The sequence below is a fragment of the Podarcis erhardii genome, assembly GCF_964252035.2.
Source record: "Podarcis erhardii genome assembly, chromosome: 3".
Taxonomy (NCBI): Eukaryota; Metazoa; Chordata; class Lepidosauria; order Squamata; family Lacertidae; genus Podarcis; species Podarcis erhardii.
Genome location: NC_138507.1, coordinates 14,423,998 through 14,443,145, shown reverse-complemented (window position 1 = coordinate 14,443,145; position 19,148 = coordinate 14,423,998). Strand labels below are relative to the sequence as shown.

At 44.1% G+C, this 19,148-nt stretch overlaps 2 long non-coding RNA genes across 2 annotated transcripts; one reads left to right on the top strand and one right to left on the bottom strand.

The window, feature by feature from the left end:
- Positions 1-557: 557 nt before the first annotated feature.
- On the bottom strand, positions 558-13,533 carry LOC309339367. The gene is made up of 2 exons (XR_014155245.1): positions 13,209-13,533; positions 558-850 (listed from the first exon to the last, which is right to left on the bottom strand). It is a non-coding gene; the product is annotated as an uncharacterized lncRNA (long non-coding RNA).
- A 920-nt stretch (positions 13,534-14,453) lies between these two features.
- LOC309339413 lies at positions 14,454-17,675 on the top strand. The gene is made up of 2 exons (XR_014155319.1): positions 14,454-15,135; positions 17,249-17,675. It is a non-coding gene; the product is annotated as an uncharacterized lncRNA (long non-coding RNA).
- Positions 17,676-19,148: the final 1,473 nt, after the last annotated feature.

Genomic DNA, 19,148 nt, shown 5'->3' with positions numbered 1-19,148 from the left:
AAGTTGGGTTGTCATGGCAGTAGGGCAAGGATCCAGTTCCTCATTCCACTCAGCCCTTGCTGTTGGAATGACACTCTGTCATGATTGGGACGTGCCCAAACTCCTTCCATGGGAATCCCCCAGAGTTGAGCCCTGGCATGGTGCAAGTCAACTATCCAGGGTCTCACTGGGTGACCATGTTGAAAGATTCCAGCTGAGCAGAGGCCCTAAGCTGTACTTCTTCCTTTTCCCACCATTCCTGGAGGTAGTGCAATACCAGATCAATGCATAGTAAGGCCCCTTAGCATCCAAATATCAACCCGTATCAGTTCACACCCTTGCAAGAGAAGTGAAAGTAAAGCAGAAGAATAGCTATAAGATGGTTTAAGGAAGTACAGATTAGCTGTCAAGGATCACCTCTCCTATCAGTTGTGACAATAACCTCACAGTGGCAGGCAAGCTGGGAGAAGCCCATCAAGTGCTTGCTGTCATTAGAACTGATTGCGTGAACTCAGCCTTACCCTAAGGCTGGTCTATCAGCAATTGCAGTTTAAAGAAAAGGTGAGGTTGGGGCAGAGTGGATTTTTGTTGAAAAGTCAGTGTTTATTTTTTCAGATCCATATGAATTTGAGCATCATCAGCTGTATTTTCCACATTTTCCAATATCTGTTTCAGAAGGTTTTCTGCCCTCCTCCCTACATGCCAGATTTTATCTTCTCCAGTCTTTCACCCCACACAAATATCATTGTAACTTTGTCTAGATGGTCTTCTCTGTAATCTTTACAACTAGGGTTGAGACTGCCAGGAATTCTTGGAACCATGTTTCTTCAAAGCTTCTTTGTTCCTTATTTCTGACTCATCAATTCTTGGCCTGTCGATTACAATGAGATCAGGATCAGGGTCCCAGTGAGGTAGCGTCTTAGATGTGTGAGTCAGACTTTGCCACTCTAACACTCATGTGAACAAAATGCCAACCTTCCGAACATCTGTGCCCTGTCTCAATAATTTTTCAATTGCAGACATCAAGAAAAAAACATGCAATAAAAGCTGAAACATCTTTTCATTTGTCTGATGAAGAGGGGTGACAGCCATAGGAAACCCGCAGGGACATTTTTCTACTCCTCCACATATTTTGGGGTTAGAAGTGTTATTGAAATGGAAAGAACAAAGGCAGTTGGTGATGCCAGCCAGCAGACCAGGAGCCTCAGGGGTAAAATGATTAAGGTAGAGAAGCTAAAAACTGGTAAGTGGATTAGACACAGACTTGGTTCAAATCCTAATTTAGCAGTACATTTCCTACTTAACTGGCCATCAAACACAAGGTGTTAAGAGAACATGTAAAATAACAACATATAAACATGAGTCAGAACGTTGGTCTGCATAGCTCAACATTTTCAACTCTGGGGTTGGGGAACCTGATACCCTCCAGTTGTTGTTACAGATAGGTAGCCGTGTTGGTCTGCCATAGTCAAAACAAAACAAATTCCTTCCAGTAGCACCTTAAAGACCAACTAAGTCAGTTCTTGGTATGAGCTTTCGTGTGCATGCACACTTCTTCAGATACACTGAAACAGAAGTTTCCAGACCCTTCTATATAGTGAGAAGGTGGGGAGGGGTATTACTCAGAAGGGTGGTGGGAATGGGTGATTGGCAGATAGCTGTGATGAGCCTGTTGACGACTCTTAACGACTGCAATAGGTCTTACAGGAAAAAGCAAGGGGTGAAAAGGTGAAAAATGGCTTTGTCGTGTATAATGAGATAAGAATCCAAGGTCTTTGTTCAGACCAGGTTTCTCCATGGTTTTAAGTTTGGTGATAAGTTGTAATTCAGCAGCTTCTCTTTCCAGTCTATTTCTGAAATTCCTTTGTAGTAAAACAGCTACTTTGAGATCTTGTATAGAATGTCCTGGGAGATTGAAGTGTTCTCCTACTGGTTTCTCTGTCTTGTGATTCCTGATGTCCGATTTATGTCCGTTTATTCTTTGGCGTAAGGTCTGGCCTGTTTGTCCAATATAGAGAGCTGAAGGACACTGTTGGCATTTTATGGCATACACAATGTTAGACGATGAGCAATTAAATAGTCCCGAGATGGTATGTGTGATGTTGTTGGGGCCAGTAATGGTGTTGTCTGGGTGTATGTGGCAGCAAAGTTGGCATCTGGGTTTATTGCAGGCTCTGGTGCCAGTGTCCGTGTTAGGTCTGGTTGTAGTATTATTGTGGGTTAGGAGTTGTTTAAGACTGGGTGGCTGTCTGTAGGCAATGAAAGGTCTTCCTCCCAGAGCTTGAGAAAGAGAACTGTCATTGTCCAGGAGAGGTTGCAGATCTCTGATGATGCGTTGTACTGTTTTAACTTCAGTTGTTGTTTGACTTCATCATCACTGACCCTGGTCTACTGCAACTGGCGGCCAGGTCTCAGGTAGAAGTCCCACCGGAGATCCTCTGCAACTGGAGCTACCAGGGACCCACTGAATGAAAAACTGAAGCTGTACCGCAGTTTGGAGAACTTTAAGCTGCCCTCTGTTGAGCCAGGCCATTGGAAGTCCCTGGAAAGCTGCCCATGAAGGAATGTGGCCCTTGAGCTTAGATAAGATCCCCACCTCCTATCTATGGCCATACCACCTGGCTGTATCAGAGATGGACAGGTGTGGCAATAAGGGCCCCCTCCACTGCCCTAGCTGGGGCCAAGCACCACACTCTTGAAGGAAGGTAAAAAAAAGTTCAAGGACCCCTGGATGATTAAGTCCAGTCGAAGGTGACTATGGAGTTGAGGACCTCTGAACAATTAAGTCCAGTCAAAGGTGACTATGGAGTTGAGGCACTCATCTCGCTTTCAAGCTGATGGAGTCAGCGTTTGTCCACAGACAGCTTTCTGGGGCACGTGGCCAGCATGACTGAACTGCTTCTAGTGAACAGAACACTGTGACAGAAACCAGAGCACATGGAAATGCCATTTACCTTCCCGCCTCAGCAGTACCTATTTATCTACTTGCACTGGCGTGCTTTCCAACTGCTAGGTTTGGCAGGAGCTGGGCCAGAGCAACGGGAGCTCACTCCACTGTGGGGATTCGAACCGCTGACCTGATTGGGAAGCCCAAGAGGCTCAGTGGTGTAGACTACAGCGCTAAACGTGCTTTGGGTGTGCTTTAAGCCTATAATGTGTATGCAACCTAAGAACTGGAACTTGACTGCCTGATCCTGTGCCTATTTCTCAGAAATAAGTCTCACTGGGCTTCCTGGGATTTGCTCCATGTAACCCTGCATAAATTTGCCCCCTTCCCTCCTTATTCCTTTTTTTTCCCTTTAACATCAGCCATGTTGTTGTAAGGCATTATTTTTGTAAACTTGATTTGAGCACATTGGCAGAGGAGTGTAAATCTAGTAAATAAATACTCGCCCACCCCTTCATTCCTGCTTCATGTGCTTCTCTTTGAAGAAGGGGAGCACAAAACCAGACTGGTTGCTCTTAATCACAAGTGACTTATGAAATGACAGCATTTAGCTAATCTGGTTTAACCGCTAAAGCCTTCCCACAGGAGAATAATGAGTGACTAGACCACCTTCCAGAGCTGTCTTTAATATCCATTCTGAATTCATTAAAGTCTTGTGATCTGAGGAGGACCTTTCGCTGTCCTTAATTTCACTGAGGTTGACTCCACATCCTGGCCTGACAGGACAACAAATGTGTGGGTTATATAAGAGTCTCCCTACATCTGCTTGGAAATGGAGGGCCTTTCGGTATACAAGCTGTCCTGCAGGCGAGGGAAATCCTAGTTTGTGACCCTGAGCTTTCTGCTTTGAGTTTACCCAAAGAAAATTCCTCCTTTGTTTCAGACGTGAGACTGCAAGAAAGTGGTTCCCCAGGGAGCGAATTTTTACATGAGTTCCTTCAGCTTGGAACAAGTTCCCATAAAATATTTTTTGAATGAATAAACCATCTCGCTTCCTACATTAAAATTCCTATACCTAAGGTAAATGAGGTTCTCTTTCACTTTTTTTAAAGAACAAAAATAAAAGGGCTATGCAATGTGACAATTAACCAAAGTCACAGAGGACCTTGTAAAGAATTATAGAAAAAATATACTGAGTGGATCTTGCCATTCTCCCCCTACCTTAGGCAACTTAATTGGGAAATATCGAAAGAAAACCACAAAGTATTTTTTTAAATGAAAACATAAATAAATAAATGTGAGGGGCGAGAGTGAGGGCAAATGTACACACACGGCTGTATTTCTTTCCCACAGGAAATCACTTCCATTTGAAGAGCATTATTAGGGGCAAAGGGAGACATTATTCGTGTGGAGGCAATTAATGTTCATGATTAGTTTAATCAATTTATATGCTACTTTCCCACAGTGTCCAAAGTGGCTTACTACAAACACCCAAAACACAAAATTTGGGGTGGGGTGGGAGCAGCTTACAAAACATACCAAGACTTTAAAATTAGAATAAAAGACAAGAATAATAAATGCAAAAGGGTGCAAATACAGGGACCATAGCTTCATGCTTTGCATGCAGAAGGTTAAAGGATCTTAATTAGCAGGACTGAGTATTATCTCTGTGAGCCATGGGGGAGATGGTTGGGGTACACAGTACCAGCCACGGACGGCAGGATAGATTGGAAGCACTTGTCTGATCTCCTGACAACTGAGTTGTTGCTGCTTATTGGGAAGGAGAGCACGATGGGCAAGGCCCCAGGAAGGTCAGTGCAGTGCAAACACTGCCATGTTGGCTCCACCAGTGTGGTGGCACCGCACTAACCTCTCTGCTGCATTGCTCTTCCCATCTTCCTCCTGGAAAACAGCAGTGACTCCCTTGTCAGGAGGTCAATTAAAAGACACAGCCCCACAGTGCTGTTCACTACTGGAAAGCACTAAGGTAAATGCTTTAGGTCAGTGGTGTCAAAGAGGGCCAGATTTGATGAAGTGAAAGGTCATGAGGGCCCAGGGGCGCCAACTTATAAAAAATATTGGGGGGGCGGGGGCCCATACCGACTTATAAAAAATATTGGGGGGGCCCAAGACCTCCAAACCGCTGCTGCTGGGGGAACGAAAGGGGCGAGCCCTGGGCTGCCCTGACCTTAAGTGAACCTGTGAGGGCCCGCCCTTTGCAGCAGCCGATTGGCTGCCGCCGTGGGCGGTGAATATTAATGAGCTAGGGGGAATCCCCGCTTCTCGCAGGGCTGACGCCAGCCCCGCGAGATTGTTGATGGGTCGAGAGCCCGCAACCCCACCCCCTCTCTAGATCGGGAGTGGCTTTGTTTTAACTCATTACTGAATGTATTTTAAAAGGTAACTATCGTCAAACAAGGAAAATAAAAAATACCAACATAATTTTGTGATTTTACAAAGCATAATATAACTAATAATTTTCTTAAATTATTGGGGGGGTGGAGCCCCCCCAAACGAATTTTTGAGGGGGCTCGTGCCCCCTAAGGCCCCATGGAGTCGGCGCCTATGTGAGGGCGGACCAAAGTTGTTAACCTTTTTTTTTTTAGGATTGAATTTGTGAGCTTTTTTAATGGTTTTACCTCAAAGAGTTGTTGAACTATTTTTAGGGTTGAACTGGCAGGCCAGATTAGGCCTCCAAAACGGACTTTGGACGTGGCTGCTTTAGGTATAAAGTATCCATGTCCTGTAGTTGGGGAGAAAAATTAGAAAGCAAAGGGAAAATGCCAACTGATTTGTCTGAGAATGAGGAGGATGCATTGACAAAGTGAAGGGCATTAAGCATTTAAAAAGGTAAAAGGTAAAGGACTCCTGGACAGTTAAGTCGAGTCAAAGGTGACTATGGGGTTGTAGCGCTTATCTCACTTTCAGGCTGAGGGAGCCAGCGTTTGTCCACAGACAGCTTTCTGGGTCATGTGGCCAACAAGACTAAACCGCTTCTGGCACAATGGAACACCATGACAGAAACCAGAGTGCACGGAAACACCGTTTACCTTCCCACCGCAGTGGTACCTATTTAGCTACTTGCACTGGCATGCTTTCAAACTACTAGTTTTGACAGAGCAACAGGAGCTCACTCCGCCGTGTGGAATCCTTTAGTCTATCTTCCCTGAATGGGGGGGCGTGCAGTGGTGACCCACGCCCCCTTCCTCTTTATTGCTGTGATACCAGGGTTCCCCGTTAAAGGGGTTTTTGAGGAGAGGCTTTCACCTTACGCCTAGAGGTCGTCATTGCTCTCCCTTGCGACGGCGGCATAACAGGGGCGGCTATCTCTGCTTGAACATATGTTCTCCAAAGCCGGCCCACCCCCCACACACACACACACTGGATAACCCTGATGTTCCCTATGTCCCCAGCTGGGGACTGGGGAGGGATAACGCCCAATGCCTGAGCCAAGGTCTACCCACATCTGAAATATAATAAAGTTGTGGCCAATTTAATCCCATAGCACGTTGTCTTGAGTCATTATTCCACATGACGGGGGGGGTGGCGCCCGGGATCTGGGGGACTCTGCCTGTTCACGCAATTATCAGAGAATGCCCTGTTGAATTAATGGGCAAACATCTTATGCCATTTCAAGAAGTTTAATTGGCTTTATTGTACACCGCCATGATTTCCCCCCCCCAATATGAGTTGGCAGGTTACAAACGTTGTTACAAAATAAATAAATAAATAAATAAATAAATAAATAAATAAATAAATGCATCAAATGAAGTAGCTCCGTTAGTGCAAGGACTTCTGGCTGTGCAGTACAACTTTCTCCTCTCCCCATGTGCCCACTCCTCCCCCCCCCACCCCCCCAAAAAAATCTGTTCTGGGAGTCCTTCCAGCTCTCCGGAGCAGATTTGGACATGGCACGGGGAAAGGAGAGGGAGGGGGATTTCTGTCGCGCAAATGGAAATCCTTGTGAAAACAGAAGTTTTTAATTGGATGCCACCCTATGGGAGGAATTCAATATTGTGCGCCGCTGACTGTCAGCACAAGCATTTCGGCTTGCCAGATGGAACGATTCCCCCCTCTCCTCCCCAATCCAATGTTTTGAGGGGTCTCCAGACATACATACACATCCTGAGCCAACTTTGTAGGGCACCCAGGGGTAGGAGAGTTGGGAAAGCCCCGTTGAAGAAGCAGAAGTCCTTGCACAGGGACTCAGTTAAATCTCCTGCAAAACAAACAAACAAACTAACTAACTGCCTTGGGGGTAAAAAATGAAGTGTGTGCGTCTGTCTTAAATAAAAGCAGGCTCGTCTTTAAGATATTCTTTACATCAAAAGATGCCACCCTGTTAAAGTCCTTTCTTTGTATCATGAGAGAGCCGGTGGTTTTCATTTCCCACCTCTGGTCTTTCTGTGCTGTTGGGCTGGGTGACCCTTACCGTCTCAAGGCCAAGTGACCTTTCTGCATGATTTCTCTTCCGCTTGCCTTTCTTCCCAACTCCAAATTGAAATGGCCTAGTCCTCTTTGCAATCTACCTTTCCCTTTTACGAATCTTTGCCTTCTGGCATTCCCCTGTCTCTGACTAAGCTGCAACTGGTGATGGTAAAGGGTGGAGATGGTAGGGTTTTTTATGATATCTTATCGGTGGGCCGATACCGTTGTCTCAAAAGCAACTTCTTAATGGCAGCAAGATCTTTGCAAGTTTCTCATGTTACCAGTAATTTGCTTTAGTTGTTAGGCAAATGTGGCATAAGTGCCTGCCAAACTTTTTTTCCCCAAAGCCACATCAGAGCCTGCAGAGAATGCTTTATGGCTGCCAGTCTCTAAGCTGCTTAATCCATACAGCATGATATACTCTAGTCTGGGCGGCAGGAAAATCACTACTCCACTATGGGATTGGTTGAGTTTTTGTGCTCGTAAGGGAGACTTTGAAGCCTGTCAGATTTTAAACCCCAAAGGCCTGCTTGATTTCAAGCCAAGACTCTTTTCCGATAAGGAAGGCTGGTGAAACTTCTCTATGAGTGTAAGTGTCTTAAAGGAATTTAGCAACAGTTCTTTGTGATAATGGAGTTTTGATGTGCAGTCAAGAGACCTATTAAGGTCTGGAATCTGCAAAACTAGCCTATGAGAAAGAAAATATGCGTTTACACATACATATACAGATCGAGATCTGATAGGTGTCCTTGTGCTTACAGAAGGGCTTTTGATCCTGCAGATGCCTCTCCTAATAGAAAAAAAGAATATAGGGCATTTCTGATTATCGTTTTCTCACACAGCCTCCCATCCCCACCAGTCTTAGAAAACTGGAGAAAACTCCAAAACGGTTGAAGGTGACGTGAAGAACTACAGGGGTGGGAGTGAATTGCATTCCCTCTTTTTCTATTAGTGGAGACGTCCACTGGTTCAAAAGCTCTTTCCTGTGTTCAAGATCACCAACTGGATTCATTGCCTATCTGTCTATCTGTCTGTCCTTCCGTCCGTTCGTACATCCATCCATCCATCCATCCTTCTCTATCTATTTAATTCAACCCTCACATTTCCTAAACATTCTACGAATGAAGGCTACCCAGTCCTGAAACCTGCCTTAAACCACAGACAGTATTTTGGGGCTTCTGAACTATAAATGAGATTGCGAGTAAATATAAATGCAATCAAGTATTTTATAAATTATTATCACTGGGTCAGGATTTTAGAGAGATAGATGATAGATAGATAGATAGATAGATAGATAGATAGATAGATAGATATGGATAGACCTGGTGACATTGATTTCAAAGAAGCCAAAGCAGAACTAAAGCAGTTTGTCCTCCAGAAAAACAAAGAGAAGGAAAAAGGTAAATTCGGGCAGCACACACATGACACTTTGTTCTAGAATCGGTGGAGCCAAGTACTTCTTTTTCTTTATACTCCACTTACAATCTAGATCTACCACATATATATTTTTTGTCCCTGAAAAGTGCTTCTCGAGAAACTCATTCCATTTCAGATATAAAAGCTCATTGCAGTTTGATTCTGTGTTGGAATCTACACGCATATAAAAAATGCTGTGAAAATTCTTTTTTAAAAAAACAAAACACGTTTTGAAAAAATATATTGAATTTGCCATAGCTCGCTGTCACCATCTCGTGTCACATGTGTATACTGCACTTTACAACACACTTAAATGGTTTTATTTGCAGCTATGTAGCTGAGTCCTGTGTCGCCCCACAGCGTCACCATTTGAAAACAGATGTAGGCGCTCCTGGCACTGGGGTTGGAGTTGTATCCACACACTTGCCCAATGGTATTGTACGTGGATCTACACCAAGATTGCAATCGCCACTTAGTACTTTATTCACATAGGGCATGTGCAGGGAGGGAAATGAGTGGATAATAATAATAATAATAATAATAATAATAATAATAATAATAATTTATTATTTATACCCCACCCATATGGCTGGGTTTCCCCTTCCACTTTGGGCAGGTCACAAGGCCACTCCACTTCCTTGTGGGGCAGTGTTGTGGGCAGGCCACGTGGTCTCCCTGCACGCAGTGGGGGCGTGGCCAAGCCCCCGTGCCATTAGGGAGTCCCGGCCGCATCACAGCCCCTGGCCAACCAATCCAGTTGGTCGGGGGGGGGGTGGCTTAGCGCATTTAAGGAGCCATGTGGCTGGGTTCTTGGGAGGGGAGGTTGTGGCCAACCCCTGCCCCTCCTCTTTAAAATCACGAATATTAAAAACCCGATAAAACATCAAACATTAAAAACTTTCCTAAACAGGGCTGCATTCGGATGTCTTCTAAAAGTCAGATACCGTATTTTTTGCCCTATAGGGTGCACCGGCCCATAGGGCGCACTTATTTGGGGGGGGGGAATAAAGGAAAAAAATTATTCCCCCCCCCCCGAGCCCCAAAGAGCAAAGAAGCCATGACAGCGAGCGGGATGGATCCCGCTTGCTGTCTTGGCTTCATTTTTAGCCTCGGGGCTGGTGGTCCGGGAGTGAAGGCGAGGTTGTGCAACCTCGTCATCGCTCCCAGAGCTTGCAGGGCTGGGGGCGGGGGAAGCCCAAGCTTCCCCCAACCCCAGCCCCCAGAACGGGTCCGCGAGCGATGGCGAGGTTGCGCAACCTCGCCATCGCTCCCAGAACATGCCAGGCTGAAGCCATGCTATATCTCATTTACATTTCTGTTACATTAACAAATACATTTTTGTATTTGTTTCATCTTTGCGTTATTTTATTTATTTATTATGAATATAACCTTTTTTTCAGTCCACATGGGATCCCAAAGTAGCTTACAATTACACGTCCTCTACAAGGTACAACATTGGTACATAGTATTGTTAGCATTCTCTATTCCAACATACTCAGTTTCTAGCTTCAGTTCTTAAAGTGATGGGAACAGAGCTTCTTGCAAAACATATTTCATTTTACCAGCCAATCCTCTGTTTAGCAAATCGACACCAGTTCCAATGACCTTGACAATATTGATGAGGTCACATTTCCAAACGGATAAGCTGTTCTCGAACAATTAGCCTAGTGTGTTAAGCGTAAGTCGGGGTTTTTTCAACATTGGGCATGTATGTCTCTACATCACCTTACTTCCTTTGCAATATATTTAATCTCTGGATATAGGGTGGTATGGGGACGTGGGTGGCGCTGTGGGTTAAACCACAGAGCCTAGGACTTGCTGATCAGAAGATCGGCGGTTCGAATCCCTGTGATGGGGTGAGCTCCCATTGCTTGGTCCCAGCTCCTGCCCACCTAGCAGTTCGAAAGCACATCAAAGTGCAAGTAGATAAATAGGTACCGCTCTGGCGGGAAGGTAAATGGCATTTCCGTGTGCTGCTCTGGTTTGCCAGAAGCAGCTTAGTCATCCTGGCCACATGACCCAGAAGCTGTACGCTGGCTCCCTCGGCCAATAAAGCGAGATGAGCGCCATAACCCCAGAGTCGGTCACGACTGGACTTAACAGTCATGGGTTCCTTTACCTTTACCTATAGGGTGGTATATAAATTCAACGAATAATAGTAATGATAATAACTGTGGCACTATGGAGGGGGAAATTCCAATCTCTTTATTTCCTCTTTATTCCTCACAAAATGCTGTTTATCAAAGACCTTATCAACCATATGCATTTCTTTTTTGAGGCACTCTGCTCCCCTGCTCTCCTGATCTATTTTTTCAAGACTGCAATGAAAGAAAGCCACTGGGCGCATTGTTTTCAATCTGTGGGTAGTTCCTTTTACAAGTCTGAGGGAGAAGAAATGGGAAATTAATAATGTTCTTGTTGACACATGAAACCTGGGGAATGCCAACTGATTAAAATTTCCAGCTGATCAACTGTGCTGCCTTTAACCGACTGATCACTTGATTAGGCAGTAAAAAATCAACATTGTCAAAATTAAACTGAATAACCATGAGTCCTAAATGGGTGCAGCTCTTCCTGTGTAGCATACAATATCGTTCCAGTTGCAGCATGAATGGCAAGTAAAATATTACTTGCTAGCATGACTTGGACACATAATTTCCAGCCAAAACAAACAGCATTTCGGAGGCAGGTGATTTCATCAGGAAAATGGCACAGGAAGAAAAGGGTTAACCTTTCCTCCTGGGTGGACTGTGCAATAATATGGTCTAGTCCCTAGGTGGCACTGGACTTAGTGGTTCATGGATGAAGTCATAAGGTTCCTCTTCTGCTTTTGCTTAAGAGAGACTGAAGTTTTTTCCTAGCTTCCTGTCTGGTGTGCCTGCTAAGCCTTCAATGACAGCACCATCCTGGGGTCTCGATCCAGATCCATACACATCCATGATTGCTATTTGCAAAAACCTTAATGAGCTGGAGATGCATTCGAGTAGTTCCATTGTTCCAACAAATTTGACCTTGTATTCTCATTATACATGTAGCGTCATCAGGCTACAGGGCTGCATCCAGTGATGGCTCTGTAAAGGTAAAGGTAAAGGGAACCCTGATCATTAGGTCTAGTCGCGGACAACTCTGGGGTTGGGGCACTCGTCTCACTTTATTGGCCGAGGGAGCCAGCGTACAGCTTCTAGGTCATGTGGCCAGCATGACTGAGCCGCTTCTGGCAAACCAGAGCAGGGCACGGAAACGCCGTTTACCTTTCCGCCAGAGCGGTACCGATTTATCTACTTGCACTTTGGCGTGCTTTAGAACTGCTAGGAGCAGGGACCAAGCAACAGGAGCTCACCCCATCGCGGGGATTCAAACCGCCAACCTTCTGATCGGCAAGTCCTAGGCTCTGTGGTTTAACCCACAGTGCCAACCCACCCCACAGTGTAGGATGGTGCTATTTGTGCACAGTCTGTTCCTTCTCTTATGGGTTCACAGGTCATCCCTGAACACATAAAGACATATTACAATGTGCTAGAACACTTTCCCAACTAGTCCAGGGATGTGGGACTCTGCGGACTCCATATCACATCAGTCCCAGGTAGCATGGGCAATGGAGGGTCACAGCTTCCCTACGCCTGTTGAGAATCCACTGTCACCTTCTCTGATGGGCAGAGGCTCTCCAGAATCTCTGACAAGCCTTTCATTTGGAGATGCCATGGAATTGCACACACTTTTTCCAGCGTTTTTTTCTCCTAAAGAAATGTTTTGGGGTGCTCTCATTTTGACTCAAGAAAATCACCATTTTATACTTCAAATTGGGATACCCCTGCATCCCCCCAGAAAAAAAACAAACACTGGCTTTAACAATGGCACCGTTGAACCAGTTCCCAGTACAGTGGTGCCCCACAAGACGAATGCCTCGCAAGACGGAAAACCCACTAGACAAAAGGGTTTTCCGTTTTGGAGGCGCTTCGCAAAACGAATTTCCTATGGGCTTGCTTCGCAAGACGAAAATGTCTTGCGAGTTCCTGCGGGTTTTTTCCCCTCCCCCCCTTTTTCTAAGCCGCTAAGCCGCTTATCAGCTGATCCGATAAGCCGATAAGCCGCTAAAAGCCGCTAATAGCGCTAATAGCGCTAATCCGCTAAGCCGTCAATGGGCTTGCTTCGCAAGACGAAAAAAGTGCTAGACGAAGAGAATCGCGGAACGGATTCTTTTCGTCTTGCGAGGCACCACTGTAATGCCATTGTTAAAGCTATTGGAAATGATATTTAATGATAAATGATATATAATGAATTGAAAAGGATGCTTAAAATAACTTTTGTATACAAAACCAGAAGCTTTCTTTTTGGGAATTATAGGGACAGAAATACCTAAACTGTATAGAAACTTATTCATGTATGCTACCACAGCAGCAATAATGTTACTTTCCTCAAAATGGAAAGAAGCAGAAGTCCCAGCAAAGGAATAATGGATACAAAAACTTATGGAATATGCAGAAATGGTGAAACTTACCAGAAGAATAAGAAATCAGGTGAGCATTGCTACTCCTGTCCTAATTACCTTCTCTCTTCCTCGCCATGTGCTGGGTGCTTCCTCCTATCCTTCCTCTCTTCTTCCGTAGTCTCCTCTTGGCTGTTCTACTGCTGCTTTGCCCATCAGCTGCTGCCTAGTCCATCTCTTCTCTCTACTCTGCCTTCATCCTGCAACAGCTACTGGACTTTGAAGGCTCACCCTTGAATTTGGGGTGCCAGGCAACACCTGCATCTACCATCTGCACACACAACCTGCTGTGATCTGGTTTTTCTGACCCTCTCCTGGCCACTGTGACCTCATGAGGATGCTGCTCCCTGAAGGAGAGAGAGAGAGAGAGAGAGAGAGAGAGAGGCCATTGTGACCTCATGTTGATAGTGGCCAATGAAGGAGAGAGACTGGTCATTATGTCCTCGTGCTGATGTTGTCCACCTGAAGGAGAGAGATTGGCATTTATGATCTCATTCTGGTGCTGAAAATAATATGAATGATGAATAATAACACACAACATTATAGGAACATTATTTGGGAATTATAGGGACAGAAGTACCCAAACTGTATAGAAATTTATTCATGTATGCAACTACAGCAGCAAGAATGTTGCTTGCTCCAGAATGGAAAGAAGAAGAAGTCCCAGCAAAGGAAGAATGGATACAAAAACTTATGGAATATGCAGAAATGATGAAACTTTCCAGATAAATAAGAAATCAAGACAACAAAGAATGGAAATGGTTTACTGAATATTTACAGATATATTGTAAACAGATAAGAACAGGATTACTGTAATAACCTGCAGTTTCATAACAGTATATATTTAAAGTGGATGAATAAATGAGCAAATTAAGTTGATTTGGATGTGCAGAAGATATTAAAAATACATGTAAGGAACCACCAAAAGAGGGGGAAGGAAGCCAAGTTTTGAAATGATAAAATGATTGTAAAATTAGTGAAATGTATAAATCTGAAAAGCATAAATAAAATAAAACAGCAACTACAATGGCATCATTGGAACACTTCACTCCTTCAGAGAACAGGATCAAGAGGGAAGACAGGTGAGTAATTATTGTTCCCTACTGTATCCTTGGGTCATGCTTCATGAACAGTCTAAAATGACTGCATTCATTGGGCTATCTTACTCCACCAAGTACATGGTGATGTTCATTGGCTTATGCTACAATCTGTTTGCACTGATAGACAATCAAGTAGGAAAGTACAAGAATTTCAAGATGAGATGGACATGACACGATAGCTTCAACATGTGTGTGGTCATTCTGCTGTATAGCTGCTCTAAAGTCAAAATCTGTTGCCAAAACCCAAAATATTCCATAAGGAAGATCTGGCGAAATGGCATCAAGGAAGTTGTGCAGTGTGACCATCAAAACCTTGGCTAGCTGAAAAAGTTCTGAATTCTAATCCAAGCCTGACTTTGAAGTGCCTTAACCATCCCAGCTGGAGAACTGAATAAAAACAATGGGAAACCTCTGAAAACCAGATGCTGCCTCTGAACCCAGCTTTCGTAGGCAAATAAACTGCTAAGGATACACAACGGCCTATTCTCGAAAGGGCAACGAATACCACAAGGTCATGTATTTAATTTGAAGATTAATCTCTCTGAGTCACACTCCTTCCCACCCTTTACCCCCCACTGTCCTTGGTATCGGCAGATTTAATCAATAAGCGGACCTACTCTGCTTTCTTCCAGATATTTATAAAGGCGTCCCCTGCCGCGATTGCTGAATATGCTTCCTTCAACACAGCAGGCTCTTGAGGTGAACCCGGTCATAAGTCATTACATTTTCCCAGGCTCTTCCACAACGTGAGAGAGAGAGAGAGAGAGAGAGAGAGAGAGAGAGAGAGAGAGAGAGAGATGGGAATATGAGGAAAGGAGACAATTTTCTAATGGGAGCTGGTATGCATAAAGTACTCTGAGGCCAAAACAGCTGAAGGACAATTTGTGACATACCCTTCATGCTTCAAACTTTTCCTCTCACAGACCTTCTCTGAAACCTTCACCACCACTCCAAAACACCCAACATCCTATGCAAAGCCCCATTTTTCCTATTCTTAAAAATTAATATATATATTTTTAAGCCCTGTTTGTCCTATTAGAATTAAATTTTGCCAATAATAAACACTCTCCCCCCGAGCAATTTCCCCCTAATGGAATGCAGTTTTGTGCTGCATTTTCACAAATATACATGTTTATCCTCCACATTTTTGTTCACTTTCTTTGTGAAGAATGATGCCGTAAAATTCAGGTCAGCGTGAATTTCAAAGGAGAGCTATGTTTCAGCTTGCATGCTGGTTTGGGACGTTTGAACTGAGTAAGTTCACATTAAAACATGAACTGTACATTTTTTCCCACCCTTCCTTAGAATACACAACTTAAACCTTTACAAGTTACAAGAGTTAAAGCGTATGGTTTCAGCTGATATTCAGATGAATATTATTTCAAGGTTTGGAGTATTCCAACATTCTGACCACAAGGCATGCAAATTTCTTTGTTGTTGTTACTAATCTTCCAGTGGTATCCATTACTCAGGACACTGTTTGGCATGATGCAGATGAGACCAGCATTGCAAAGCTATTAAGCATGCAGCAGTACTCCCAGTGACAACAGTAATAACCAAAATTAAATTCACCCTAAATTCAACTAAAGAGTTTAAATCACAGCACAGCAATTCTGGCAAAGAACCCGAAGGCCATGTGATTCCATTTGCAGCTTCAACTCTCAGCAATATGGCTTAATGCAAATGATAGTGTGGGGATGCTTGGATCTTCAAACAAAATGTTGCCTTTTAGCATTAAGAATTAGAGCCAATTGAATGAAACAAAGGTGTGTCTTGCGTCTTTTCCTGTGTAACAAGAAAAACTGTTCTCCCAGTGCAATTGCTAACTCAGAGGTGGGGAACTGGATTCTCTGGGAAGATACGATCCTTATCTCCCTCACCATCCCATGAGCCAACTTTGACAGGTGGATTGGGCTTCCCATCTGTCAATCATCTGACATCAATACATCAATTTATTTTTTAATAGAAGCCTGTCTATGCTGTCGTATCATAAAATATAAAATATCATTTAAATAGCTTAATTAAATTTTAAACTACTGATAATCATCTAGGTGACTGGCTAATCAAAAATTGCACAGCTACTTTTGAAACTTCTTATTGGTAATATATAGATAGATAAATTAAGGATCTTTACAATTTTATAATATGCAGAGAATAACATGTGCTGAAAAACCAGAGAAAGGAGCTGAGGGAAGTCGGGGGGGTGTGTTCTTTTTGGGGGAGGGGGGAGGGAAAAATGGGGAGGGAATGAGGATGATGTTTTTGATAAATTGTTATGTTGAAATTCCTAATAAAAATATTCAAAGTAATTTTTTTAAAAAAGAATATTCCTGAATATCTGCTGAAAAAATAAATAAATTGCACAGCTACAAAGGGCTGCCAGCACAAAAAAGTCCAAGGGTCACTTGAAAGTCAAAAGGAGGATGCCTGTCAAATCTCAGCTGGGAGACAGTTCCATAGCATATGTATTGTACCAGAACATGTTCATTGTCTGCAGATGTGCCCATTGGCAACTCCTGGATCAGAGTCTACTCCAGGGTTTCCCAAACTTGGGTCTCCAGCTGTTGCTGGACTACAACTCCCATCATCTCCAGCTAGCAGGACCAGTGGTCAGGGATGATGGGAATCGTAGTCAAAAAACAGCTGGAGAACCAAGTTTGGGAAACCCTGGTCTAGTCCATGAAAGTATATGCCATTCTACATGTGTTAGTGTGAAATACAGTTGGGATGTCCTTTTTGTGTAACAGACCTTCCTACTCCTACAGACAGGACTTCCCTTTCCTCTGCTCCCCACTGCAGCACCCTGCACACGCACACACACCAAGATCTGCTCTGTCTAGTTGGGTCTCTCTGGAGCAAATTGGGTGGAGCCTAACATATCCTGGCATAACATTGGATCTCAACCTTTGTCTTGAAGATGCCACAATACTCTTTGTTATTGTTGTCTTCTAGTGTTCCTAAGCAACTGAGCTGAAACCACTGCTCTGGAAATCTGAAGGACCACACCTCTAGGGAGAACCTAGTTCCCCGCCATCTTGTTTCAACAGATGCTGACAGAAACCCTGCTGACTGCTTGTCCTTTGCCACAGGGTCCGTTGACTGGTGAAGAAAACCATATGCTGGCTGTGCAGTTGGGACCGTTGAGGAAAGCTAATGCTTTCCAGTTGGCATGTTCACAAGCTCCTGGTATTTAGCTGTGAGCAATCAACATTTTTACCTATTAAAAAAAAAAAGTTTTGATGGGGCCATATAAAATATTACATTGGCGCCCAGAGCAGCTGCAGAGGTCAATAATCTTCAGTTTAACGTGCTCCAGAAATGGGAAGTGGCTCTTTCTGCCAAATAAATTGCTGTTTGTATTTACTTTTTTAATATAAAATTGTTCTCGTCATACATTGTTAATCCTTACCTTTTTGGCAACAATGTGTGTGTGGGGGGGGGGAGATTTTAGAGCTACAAAACTACTTCTTTGCTCTAAGCAGGTGCCTTCACGATAGGCTGCATTGTTCAAATAATTAATAAAGCCTAGCTTTCTCATATATATATATATATATATATATATATATATATATATATATGCAGGTTTTGGTGTCCTCGGGTGTCTTCCCGTGTAAAAGTTGGGGTGTCTAGGCGACGTTTCGACGAGGTCTCACTCGTCATCTTCAGGCTGGTGCTTTCGGCTTCTTGTTACTGGAACAGAGCAGGATCTCAGTGTTTGAGTTCCTATAAATACTGTAGAGGGGGTGTGGTGTATAGCCTCCAATGTTCTGGGCAGAGAGGAAGTTCCCAGGCTAGTGTGCCTTTTCTTCTTTTGTTCCTTAATTACTTGAGAGATATCTTGAGTGATTTCTTGAGTGATATCCTGAGTACCACTTAGGTGGGTCATTAGGTGTGGATTAGTTGCTAAAGTCTTTGTGTCTTGACCTCTTGAACTTTGTGAAGAGTTCTCCTGAGAAGATGGCTGTACTGTACTTAGTTGTGCTCTGGCTTGGCTTCGTGTATAGGGGCGAGCTGTGGTTTTGTGGCTTGTGTCAGCCAGATCTGTGTAGGGATTGCAGGGGGGTGCAGCATCCGGAGGTGCCACCATGGATTGGCTACTGGATGGTGTCTGTAATTCATCTGTGGAGAGGGTCTGGGTTTGGGTCTGGTGTGGTTGATTGGTGTTGGCGTTCTGTGTTCTCTTTTCCAACACATGAAAGAAACAGGACACGAAATTAATTTTGCAGATTCCAAATTGCTCTTTAACACGGAACATCACCACAAGAGAATAATCATGGAAGCCATCGAGATAGAGAAACACCCTCACAACATGAACAAGCGTGACGACACATCCCGCTTGCCAGACATCTGGAAATTAGCCCTCCCCACAAAAACTGACACCAGATCCAGAGGCACACAGAACGCCAACACCAATCAACCACACCAGACCCAAACCCAGACCCTCTCCACAGATGAATTACAGACACCATCCAGTAGCCAATCCATGGTGGCACCTCCGGATGCTGCACCCCCCTGCAATCCCTACACAGATCTGGCTGACACAAGCCACAAAACCACAGCTCGCCCCTATACACGAAGCCAAGCCAGAGCACAACTAAGTACAGTACAGCCATCTTCTCAGGAGAACTCTTCACAAAGTTCAAGAGGTCAAGACACAAAGACTTTAGCAACTAATCCACACCTAATGACCCACCTAAGTGGTACTCAGGATATCACTCAAGAAATCACTCAAGATATCTCTCAAGTAATTAAGGAACAAAAGAAGAAAAGGCACACTAGCCTGGGAACTTCCTCTCTGCCCAGAACATTGGAGGCTATACACCACACCCCCTCTACAGTATTTATAGGAACT